Genomic DNA, 10,308 nt, shown 5'->3' with positions numbered 1-10,308 from the left:
AGTATGGTTGTTTGCGTTAATTAGTTAATTAGCTTAAGTAACTTTTATTAGTGGGTTAGATACTTAGAGAGAGGTCTGGCTGGGACTTTGCCGGGAGCGGGGTATGCCCCGGTCACCAGGCTTCAAACCATGCGCCTCCTGCGGGTAGGCGTCCTGCTCAGCGAACCCCACGACAGCTGCCTGAAGTGCTTGGGGGGAGCCCATTGTAAGGAGACGTGCGAGATCCACACGGCTTTCAAACCTCGGCGCCGACTCTGACTCATCCGGTCCAGCCTGAATGGACCTGAGCAAGCACTGGAAGAACAGCAGTTACTGGTAAGTAACCTTGATGTTCTGCCAGCACACGATGCGTGTACACTGGATGAATTTGCCAGTGTGACTACATGGTTAAACCGTCCGTAGAGCAGGGCCCCAGACACTGCTTCTTGTTCCGCCTTTTTTCCACTAGACCAAAGAAGCTGCAACTTCTGCTGGAAAAGTGAATCAGCGTCTAAGAATTTCAGAGCACTTGACGAGCATTAGTTAATTAATCCTCACCACTGCACTGTTAGGGAGGTAGCGCCGACACCAGCCCATTTTACAAGTGGGGAAACTGAGGCCGCCTCCAGATTTTCACACCGATTTGACCCACTGCGTGTTATTCTGTGCCATCTCCTTCCCAATCCTTTTAATTAGGGACGCGCTTAGCGCTGCCAGTCTGATGAGAAAGACCCTGGCAGCTAATTACACTCATTATTATTGGCTCAGTGGTTTCCCCTCTGTGATAATGCCATGTCTGGCTGTTGGCAAAGAACCAATTCCAGGGAACGGCTGGTCCGATTGCCCTTTTGAAGTGTCGTCTCTCTGTACGTGGACATGGATCTAACTTGGCCTGGACTGAGGCTGGTGGTGCTTAGTTAACTGACTGGGACAAGAGGAGGAAACAGCATGAGATTAATTTTCTCACCGTGCAGGAGAGGAAGAAACTCCTGGTGCATTAACTAGAGAGGTGGAACAAAAGCCATGTGCATCTGGTCCTCTCCACTGAGCCACAGTTTCGTCATCTGAAAACCACCCAATCGTGCTGAAGTTGGGCCGGGTCCCCTATTACAAAGCGAGGACTGGTAGGGAACAGATCCTGCTGGTGTTGATATTCATGCGCTGCATTCTCAGTAGTCAGGTCTGCCTCACAGCACCCAACCTCCCTGAAGAGTGGTTGGAAACTAGGCAGAATCTATCCCCAGCTCTGGGAGGGGAGTAGAGTCTGTTGGTTAGAGCAGGGGAATCTGGGAGCCGGGACGCCTGGGTTCTGCCCCCAGCTCTGGTGAGTGAGTGCCGTCTGCTGGTATCTAGAACCCCTGAGCTCTGATCCTCTTGCTCTGTGATGCAGAGGAAGATCACTTCTCTTCTCTCTGTGCTGTATATCTGTAAATAAAACCAACTCACAAGTGTGTGCAAGCTTCAGGTCCCAATTCACCAGGGCTCCTAAGCACGTGTGTTAGCCATTTGTCTGTCCAATCTCCGCAGCCAGATAGGTAGGTATGGCTGGATGTGTGCGGAAGTGGGTGTGCACGGGGTGGATGGATGGATGTGCAGATGTGAGATCAATAGATATATATGGGGCTGGATCAATAGATGTGCATGGGGAATGATGGATGGAGCTATCTCTCTAATCAGGGCCCTAATGAGTGACACAGACAAGGAGTTATTCTGGATTTCTTTCAATAGGTTAAGTTTATCCTGAGACCTTTTCCTGTCAAAGGCACCGTACGCCCAGTCTTTTCCCCTGTTTGCTTCTGTTTATTTCACCCTGGTTACTTGCTTGCTTTAGCAGATATAAACCAGAAGCTGCCGCCATGCAGCTGCCCTGCCATCAGCGAGACCCGTGTAAGGACGATGCTGAGTTCTGGGGCAGGTCCGGAACGACACCCCGCCTGCCCGCTACGTAGCTTTCCATCACGCCGCTCCGCCTTCTTCTACGATGGTGATAGCTGAATCCGCGCCTGGCGAGCCCCGTTACACAGCCCTTTGTGCGCATGTCCCTTGCCGTGATACAGCAGCGCTTGGGGGGATCTAACACTGGCACCGCTGCAGGACTGTTGTGGGTTTGCTTTTCAAACCCGGCGCTTACGGAACAGCGCTCTTACATTAAACACGTCGGGGCTGCTGGGCAGTCCTTCTTTATAAGCGCAGTCTCCGCGCTGGACATGGAGGCTGCGGTCTGCAGACACTGTGTGGGCAAGCGGCTATGCCACGGGACGACACCTGGGTGCAGGCCTGCAGAGAGAGATTTGAGGCCCTGTTAGACTTGGAAAAGGAAAGCCGAGCAGGGTCTGAGTCGGGGACGAGGCCACGTGCCGTGTTTATTGTCCGTGTGAGAACATCAGAGAGCTGCCACAGTCACACACACATTCATACGGTTCTGCGAGCTGCTGTCATGTAATGACCAGTCCTTTCCCGCGTTGCTCGAGCCAGCCGTGTGGCCAGCTGGGCCAAGCACAAGGAGGGAGCCGAGCCTCTGTCGGTCGTGAATCCGACGCTCCAAGATGACAGTTGCAGAACGAGACCCAAAGTGTCCATGTTTCTACCCGTCTTTGATACTCGCTGGCTCTCGTGTAGGTCTCTGGGCCTGGCTGTGTCCTGCTGCCGCTGGGCTCTGTACCGTTGTTAATCACCAGCTCATTGCACGCCTGACCCGTCTCTTCTTTCTGTGCTTTGTCTGGTCCCTGGGCGGATCCTTCTGCGCTTTAAGGCTGTTTATTTGCACTTTAGGGTCGTTGAGATGCATTCTTCGGTCTTCACTTGGTGTCTTCACTCCCCTGTCTGCTGTCAGAGCAGTTTGGGTTGGTGTCTCTTTATGCCCTGTGCATGCATCCCTCCCTCACTCACACACGGGGAAGGTATCAAGATATTTTTAGGTTCAATCATACAAGTTTCAGGACCGTGCTCACGTCAAGAAACTAACAAGCTGGAGTCCCCAGCGCTGTACCATGATCACAACAGTAAAAGGAACACATCTGCCACTATCTCACTTACACAATAAAACACGGCGTCTGCGTCGGGTTCGTCTGCACAGCTCCTAGGGAGGGCTCACCGTGCCACCCTGTCCCATTTCACTCTTTACCCCGATGTTACAGATGATTTGGGGGAGGCCCCAGTTCTGTTGTCCCCCCTTTCCACCCTCTCATCAGCCCAGCCTGGGTTGTTCTACTCCAACTCTGCCACTGCTGTGGCGAGTTACTGCCATGCCCTGTGCCTCAGTTTCCCCTCTCAGCCATTTGTCTCTGTTGCCAAATCTTTCTGGGGCGGGCACTGCCTCTGGCTCCGTGTATGTACAGGGCCCAGCACAAATGGGGTCCTGAATGTAGATGGGGCATTCAGTTGTCATTGCATTAGAAACAATGACATGTAGGCGAATTATTATTATTATTATTTACTATGTTTATTACAACAGTTCCTTTGAGCCCCAGCCATGGACTGTTGTGCTAGGTGCTGTACGAACACAGAAGAAAAAGACAGAGTTTGGAAGTTCTCTGGAGCAGGGACTATGTCTCTTTATTATTGCTTTCTATATGCCATGGATGTTCACGTTCCTATTTGTTCTCAGTTTAGGTGTCATTAGCCCAATGGCAGAGGAGTTATGCAAATTCAATGCAAATTAGGCACCGGTTGTGTGTCATTGGGTTGCCAGGTTTAGACACCCCTGAGCTCTGCATGAATCACAGCGGGTGTTCCAGGAGCATATGCCAAGATGTGAGCCGCCACTTTTGTGCAGACCCGCTAGTTATTTTGCATCGTGTGCCGACGGCTAATGAACGTGTTTTCTCTCCATGCCGCTAACGAACATCTTTTAGGAACCATGAAGGAACAGCTACTGCACAGCGGAAGCCACATATTTATCTTTCAGCCCACAGTGGTTGGCCGAATACAGCAAAGCATCACCCCTGCTGGTGCGTTTTCACATGTGCACCAGGGTTTTTAATTAGTTGCTCAACTCCAGTGGAACTAATAAGCCATGTCAAAACAGGAACATGCAGCTAGAACAGAGCCTGGCTGGTAAAGCTCTCTGCAGCCCTAATTTGCTCACAGCTTCCTGTGATCCGGCACTGTTTTGTGCACAGTGCGTGTGTGTGGAAAATGGGGATTGGGTTCCTTACCCGGCTGGAGAGCTTCTGACGCCCAGGCTTGGTTTTATTATGATTCGCATCACGGCGGCCCCTAGAGGCTGCCCCTGACATTCTGGCCCGGTCGTGCACAGAGCACAGCAGAGATTGGGGCCCTGTTGTGAAGACCCCCCCCAGCCGAGATCTGAACTGGGCCACTTTTTCTGATTGCATTTTCACACTGGTGTAAATCCGGAGCAATCCCACTGACGTCAGGGGCATCCCTGCAGATGTACATCAGTGAAACTGAGCGCAGAATTCTCCTCGGTTTCTCAAGGTGCTGTGGGAGAACACACACTGGGGCATAAGCTTCCTTGATGAAGATGTGTTACCCCTTCCTGCTTATCCCGACCATGACTAGGAAACAGTTCTGTTCAACATTCATAGGGCTAGCTAAGAGCTATTTCCCACCCCCACCCCCAGATTCTTTTCAATTTAAAAATATGTTACTTTGCCTGCCAGTGACTGCCTGCCTGCTGCTCCTGGAGCTCGCACAGAGTTTATTTCCGGCAGGCACCATTCAAAATCATATCTTCCGCACCTGTGCCGATGTCAGCCCCCTGATTAGTGATGCAGCAGCTAACGGGGACCCGTGTAACAGACATTCATTCCCTCAGGCCCCACATCCTTCTCCCCTCTTTGCTGCGCTCTGTCTCCAGCCCCCCAAGACATTCCTCACACCAACAATCGCTCTCCCGCACGGGCCCGTTCACCCGTTGGTGCGGTAGCTACGCTAGTGCACAACACGACTAATTATCTGAAATGCTACGTATGGTAATTTCTTCCCATAATTTGCGTGGGTGAAGCCTCCACCATCTCCTCTCTCTTCCTTCTGAAGAACGTTCCCTGCGTGATGCTAACGGTCACTGTCCTTCAGTGATGGCAATATGGATCTCTGGGGTGTATATGGGGGAGGGACGGCAGGGTGGGGGGGTGACAGAGAGGGTGCAACACAAAAGAATTTGTAGGGTTTAAACTTTTGGAGCTTTCTAGGGAGTCCCATCTGGAGTGTGTATGAAAATGCTCCGGCCCAGGAGGTAATTTTTATTTGTAATGCAGTACCAGCTATGGACCCCAACTGGGGATCCGGTTTCCCATCGTGTAGGGTGCTGTACAGGCCCCTGACTGAGATCAGGGCTCCGTTGGGTTGGGCATTATACAAACACACAGTCCTTAGTCTTTGCCTCCGAAAGTTTACAGTTTAAATGACCCTAGGTCTGTATGTAAACGAAGCCCGTGCATAGGATTTCCACAGGTTTTAGCTACAAGGGGAACATCGGTGTTATTCTGTTGCTAAGATCATTAGGGACACACAAAAGGAGGTCTGAGACGAGATGCTAAATTTTTTAAAAGGCAAGATTTTAATTACTTTTTAACTCACACGTTAATTAATGGATTTGCCTGAAAATTTCCAGACCCATTCACTGCACGCTCAAAGAGTAAGCGCTGGGATTTTAGCAAAGAGGCGCCGCATTTCTCAGCCAGAATGAAAATTGAACCCCAGCTTTAAGGGCAAAAATCACCTTAATTTTAGCTGTGGGGCCATGACTTGCCTCCGGCGTGAAGAGGGGAAGTGACTTAAGTCAGGTCAGGCAAGCAGGTCCCTGCCTGCCCCAGGGAAACCACAAACGTCATAGCCTGATGAAGTTTAAAGCCAGAAAAGACCATTAGATGAACTAGGTTGACCTCCTGTATAACACAGGCCCTGAAACATCTAGATGATCTAAGGCACGTCTTTTAGAAAAAGCCAGCCAGCCTTGATGTAAAAACTCCAAGCGACGGAGAAGCTTCCCCTGGATAAAATAAATCAATTGAGTTTCTTTCGGTCTCTTGACTCTTAAGCTGCGTCTGTGCTGACAGTGGCAGATTCGGTGCTGCCGGATCGATTCTGTGGGATCGACAGAGCAGAAGCGGAGCCCGGCTCAATCGATCCGGGAGTCGGCCAAATAAACCCACCCCCGGAAAAAGAGTAACGCTGCATTGACAGAAAGGCGTTTCCCGTCGGCGCAGCGCAGTGGGGACGCGGCGCTATCTCCCATCGACTGCCGCTGAATTTCACGGTGAATCCAGCCCTCAAATCCTCCTCCTGGCTCTTCTCTGAACCCTTTCCCGTTCGTCAACACACCTTTGGAAAAGGGGACACCCCAGTGATTGTCTCACAAATGCCGTGGGCAGTGGCGATACCATCTCCTGACATCTGATCAATATTCCCCTGCTCAGAAGCTCCCACTCCAGAGCCCTTTGCTCTACGTTACATTTCCGGTGGTTAAATATACCACCCGCCTGACGTGCAGGTAAATCTCACTTTACAAAATCTATATATTGAAAAATGTAAGCTGCATGTTCCCGCCTTCTCCCCTGACTGTCCCGTTTGATTAATGATCTTCGTAGGGCTCGGGGTGCATCCCCATGTGTTGTTGTTGTGCCGCACGTAGCGCTACGACTGCTGTTCATTAGGAAGGCACTTGGTTCTGGGGAGCTGATTTTAGCTCGTTAGGAGTGCGACTGAGGGGGCAGCTGCTGCTAAGCGCCTGTTTGCAACCAGCCTGCTTATTAGGAGAAGCCAGAAATCTTGGAGGGAGTCAGGGGCCGAGGCAAAGAGAATGGCTTGATTCTTGGGGGCAGGGCTGGAGCGGTGGGACAGAAGTATGTGCTGTGTGCCTCCATTCTGATACCATCTGGGGGGCCCAGCGGTGGGCCCGTACCAGGGAACTCCTGGCCAGCCGCCCTTTCTCCTGGTTTGCTGTACAGCTGAAAGCACATCTGCTGCTGATCTCAGCTAGGGCACTATGGTGGTGGGCTGAAAACTGTGTAAAAACTGTGACTTTCAATCCCGCTTTCAGTCCAGGGGGCTCTGCAGGGCAGTGTGTGATCTGTGTCCTGCGTAGTCACCCTGCAGAGGCGGGGTGAGTTATGCCGTTGCCTTTGGGAGCAGCCTGTTTTCTCTCTCTCTGGTTTTGGGGCTGGTGCGGAAGGGTTCTGGCTTCTCAGACGTAAAACGCAAGCGCATCTGATGTTGGCATCTAACTGAGCTGCGCGTCTGCTGTGAACATCATAGACACTTAGTGCAGGTCCTACACATCTTTCTTCCCTTCTGCCGGTGCAGTTACTCCACCTCCCCGACATAGCGCTGTCTGCAGGGGGCGGGGGGTTAGGGCAGTATAACTACGTCGCTCAGGGGTGTGTGGACACCACCGATGGATGTCATTGTAGGCCCAGTGGTGCAGACAGTGCTGCTCACGGGGTGCCGGTTGAATCCCTGGCAGACAGCTCCTCCATGTGCCAAGATGAAAGTCCCTCCTCGAAACTCACCCCTTCCATAACAGAGCACGGCAGCCTGAAAACGCTGCTCCTGGCCGGCCAAGAAATGCACGCGTCGTATTATTTTTGCAACACGGCCTCCCACCAGGGCCTGCTTTTTCACCTCATCCACCTGTGGTGTCTGTTAGCTTGAGGGCAGGGACTGTGTACAGCGCCTAGCACCACGGGGCTCCCGACTGACTTGCTTCAAGGAGCTCCTGCAACTGAAATGTTTATTCATAGTTTCGGTTTCCGGTTTTAAGGTGTAGGAGCCAATGGCAGATGTTGGCGGGGACTCAGAGGCGAGAGAGAGACCCCAGAATAGCCTGGTGGTTGCAGCAGACCCCTGTGGGAGACCCAGGTTAAATCCTGGCTTTGCCCGACTCAGACAGAAACACCCCGGGGTCTCTCTCTCTCTCTCCTGTGTGTGTGTGTGTGTGTGTGTGTGTGTGTGTGAGTGAGTGAGTGAGTGAGAGAGAAATGTTTCAAAAAGTCTGGGAATGGGAAAACTTTTGAAAACTTGAAAAGCTTCCTAAGATGGAAAACCCTTTCCTGCCCCGCTCCAGGCATGATGCTGGCTAAAGCCTGGGAAAAAATCTCCTGTGATGAGAGACAGAAAAGACTGGAACTGTTCACTGTCGAACGAAGGCGGAGAAGAAGAGAGTCTCCAAACCATGACAGGTTTAGAGAAGGGCGCGTCTTGTTCTCTCTGCCTCACAACACAAGATCGAAGGGAGACACAAGGAAACAGGAAAAGGCTGGATTCAAAATGGATCAAAGGAAACAGTGTGCCAGACAACGCATTGCTGGCATGTGGAGCAGCCTGGCACTTGGCGTTACCGGGGCAGAGAAAGGAGCGAGATTCAGGGAGGGACTGCCCATTTCTGTGGAGGAGAATATCCAGAGAGGTAACGCTGTGACAGCCAATGCTGAGCGATATTAGACCTGATGTGCCAGGGTCTAAGAGCCAATCTCTAACTATCAGAGACCAGCATGAGACCTACATTCGCCCACCGAGGGGTTCTTGTACCTTCCTCTGAAAGAGGATTCCGGGTCTGATCCGTCTGGCAATTCCTACATTCTCTTCACCTCCGAGATGAAGGTCCAGTTCTGCAACCCATAGGCCTGATGCTCAGAGCGACGCAGGCTCCTGGCAGATGCTACCCGTCCCGCAGACGCTCCGCTCTCCTCGGGACTGTGCAGGAGGAGACACGGGCAGCTGAAACGAAAGGGACTGGAGAACGGTAGCGTGATGTCGGTCTGTTACCACCTGGAGGACCTGAAGAAAAGGCAAAGCAGCGTTGATGAGCATGGAGCTGATCTCATGTGTATGTGGGAGGGGAACGAGTGGGACTCGTTTGGTTTCTATATTTATGCGTTGCACAGTTTCAGTAAATCAACATATTTGCAGCAAAACCCGAAGGGCGTTAAAAGTGCCCACAAATCGGAGTAAAGTGATAAAACTACCCGGCCTTGTCAATGCACAAAGGTTTAGTGATAGTTTCATGGATTCATAGCCTGGAAGGCTAGAAGGGACCGTGGCACCTGACTTCCTGCATAACACAGGCCAGGCGACTTCCCTGAATTAATTCCTGGTTGAACTAGAGCAGATCTTACAGAAAAATATCCTACGTGGATTTCAAAACTGCTCGTGACAGAGAATCCAGCACCGTTCTCGGGAAGCTGTCCCAATCGTCAGTTGTTCTCCCGGTCAAAAATTTCTGCCTTATTTCCAGTCTGAATTTGTCTAGCTTCACTTTCCAGCCATCGGATCATGTTAGACCTTTCTCGGCTAGACAGAAGCACCCAGTATCAAATTTCGGTGCCCCATGAATCTTCTCTTTGTTAAAGTAAATAGGTTGAGTTCCTGGAGTCTCTCACTGTCACTAAGCCATGAGTTAACGTAGTACAGCCCCCCTCGTGCAGAGGTTGTCAGAGTGGTATAAAAGTGCTTACGCCAGTGTCAGCTATCTAGGGTGGCATCAGGATATCAGCCACAGAGGTCGGACCAATGTAAATATATCAGCAAAAATAATCAGTCAGACTCTTTACCAGCGTAGTTATACTGAGAAGAAAACTACAGGTGTGTGTGGAGCAGAGGGTCTTTAGAAAGGAATACAAAATTCTCCCTGTGGCTTTAAACAAAAATATAGGATCAAAATTTCCTTGATTATTTTTCATCTTTGTTTTCGCCAACTCCCAGCGAGCCGGTGTTTTGTCCAGCGGTTGGAGCCGTGGGTCTGTCGTTTTTGTTGCCCTTCTCTGGACTCTCTCTCCAATTTGTCCACATTTTACTTAACGTGCTGTGCTCAGAACTGGACACGGTGTTCCAGCTGAGGCCTTCCCCATGCCAAACAGACCAGAGCAATTCCCTCCCATGTCTTACAGACAATAATCGCCTTTTGTTCTCACTGAGATATTGTGGCAGTGAGTTCCACAGACTTCACTGTGCCTTGTGTGGTTTTCCCTCTGATCCATTTCAATTGGCCGCCTTTTAATTGAATAGCCCCGTGTTCTTGTATTATGGGTAAATGAATGGAGAGGCTCAATCTATTTCCCAGTCATCATTTTGTATACCTTGATTACCGCTAGCACAGGGCGGGAAATGGGTTTCCAGTCCGGTGAGAATTTGTGAGATTTTGAACATTTTCCCTCTCCCAAAGCAGGATGAAAAATCAAAATCTCAAACGTTTTTGCAAACTGAACAGGTGAAAAAAAAAACCTCTAAACAATTTGGATCGGTTCAATCGAAATGTGTCGTTTCGCTAATTTTGAAATTTTTCATTTCGATTTTGGGGATTGTTTTTTTTACATGTTTTAAATGATAAATTACTTTCGAAATAAAAAGTCGCTTTGAACCTTCATT

This window comes from Emydura macquarii, unplaced genomic scaffold, assembly GCF_026122565.2.
Source record: "Emydura macquarii macquarii isolate MOO-44397 ecotype Brisbane River unplaced genomic scaffold, CSIRO-AGI_Emac_v2 contig_306, whole genome shotgun sequence".
Classification (NCBI taxonomy): Eukaryota; Metazoa; Chordata; order Testudines; family Chelidae; genus Emydura; species Emydura macquarii.
The sequence above is the reverse complement of the archived record's forward strand: the minus strand, read 5'-3'. Positions refer to the sequence as shown.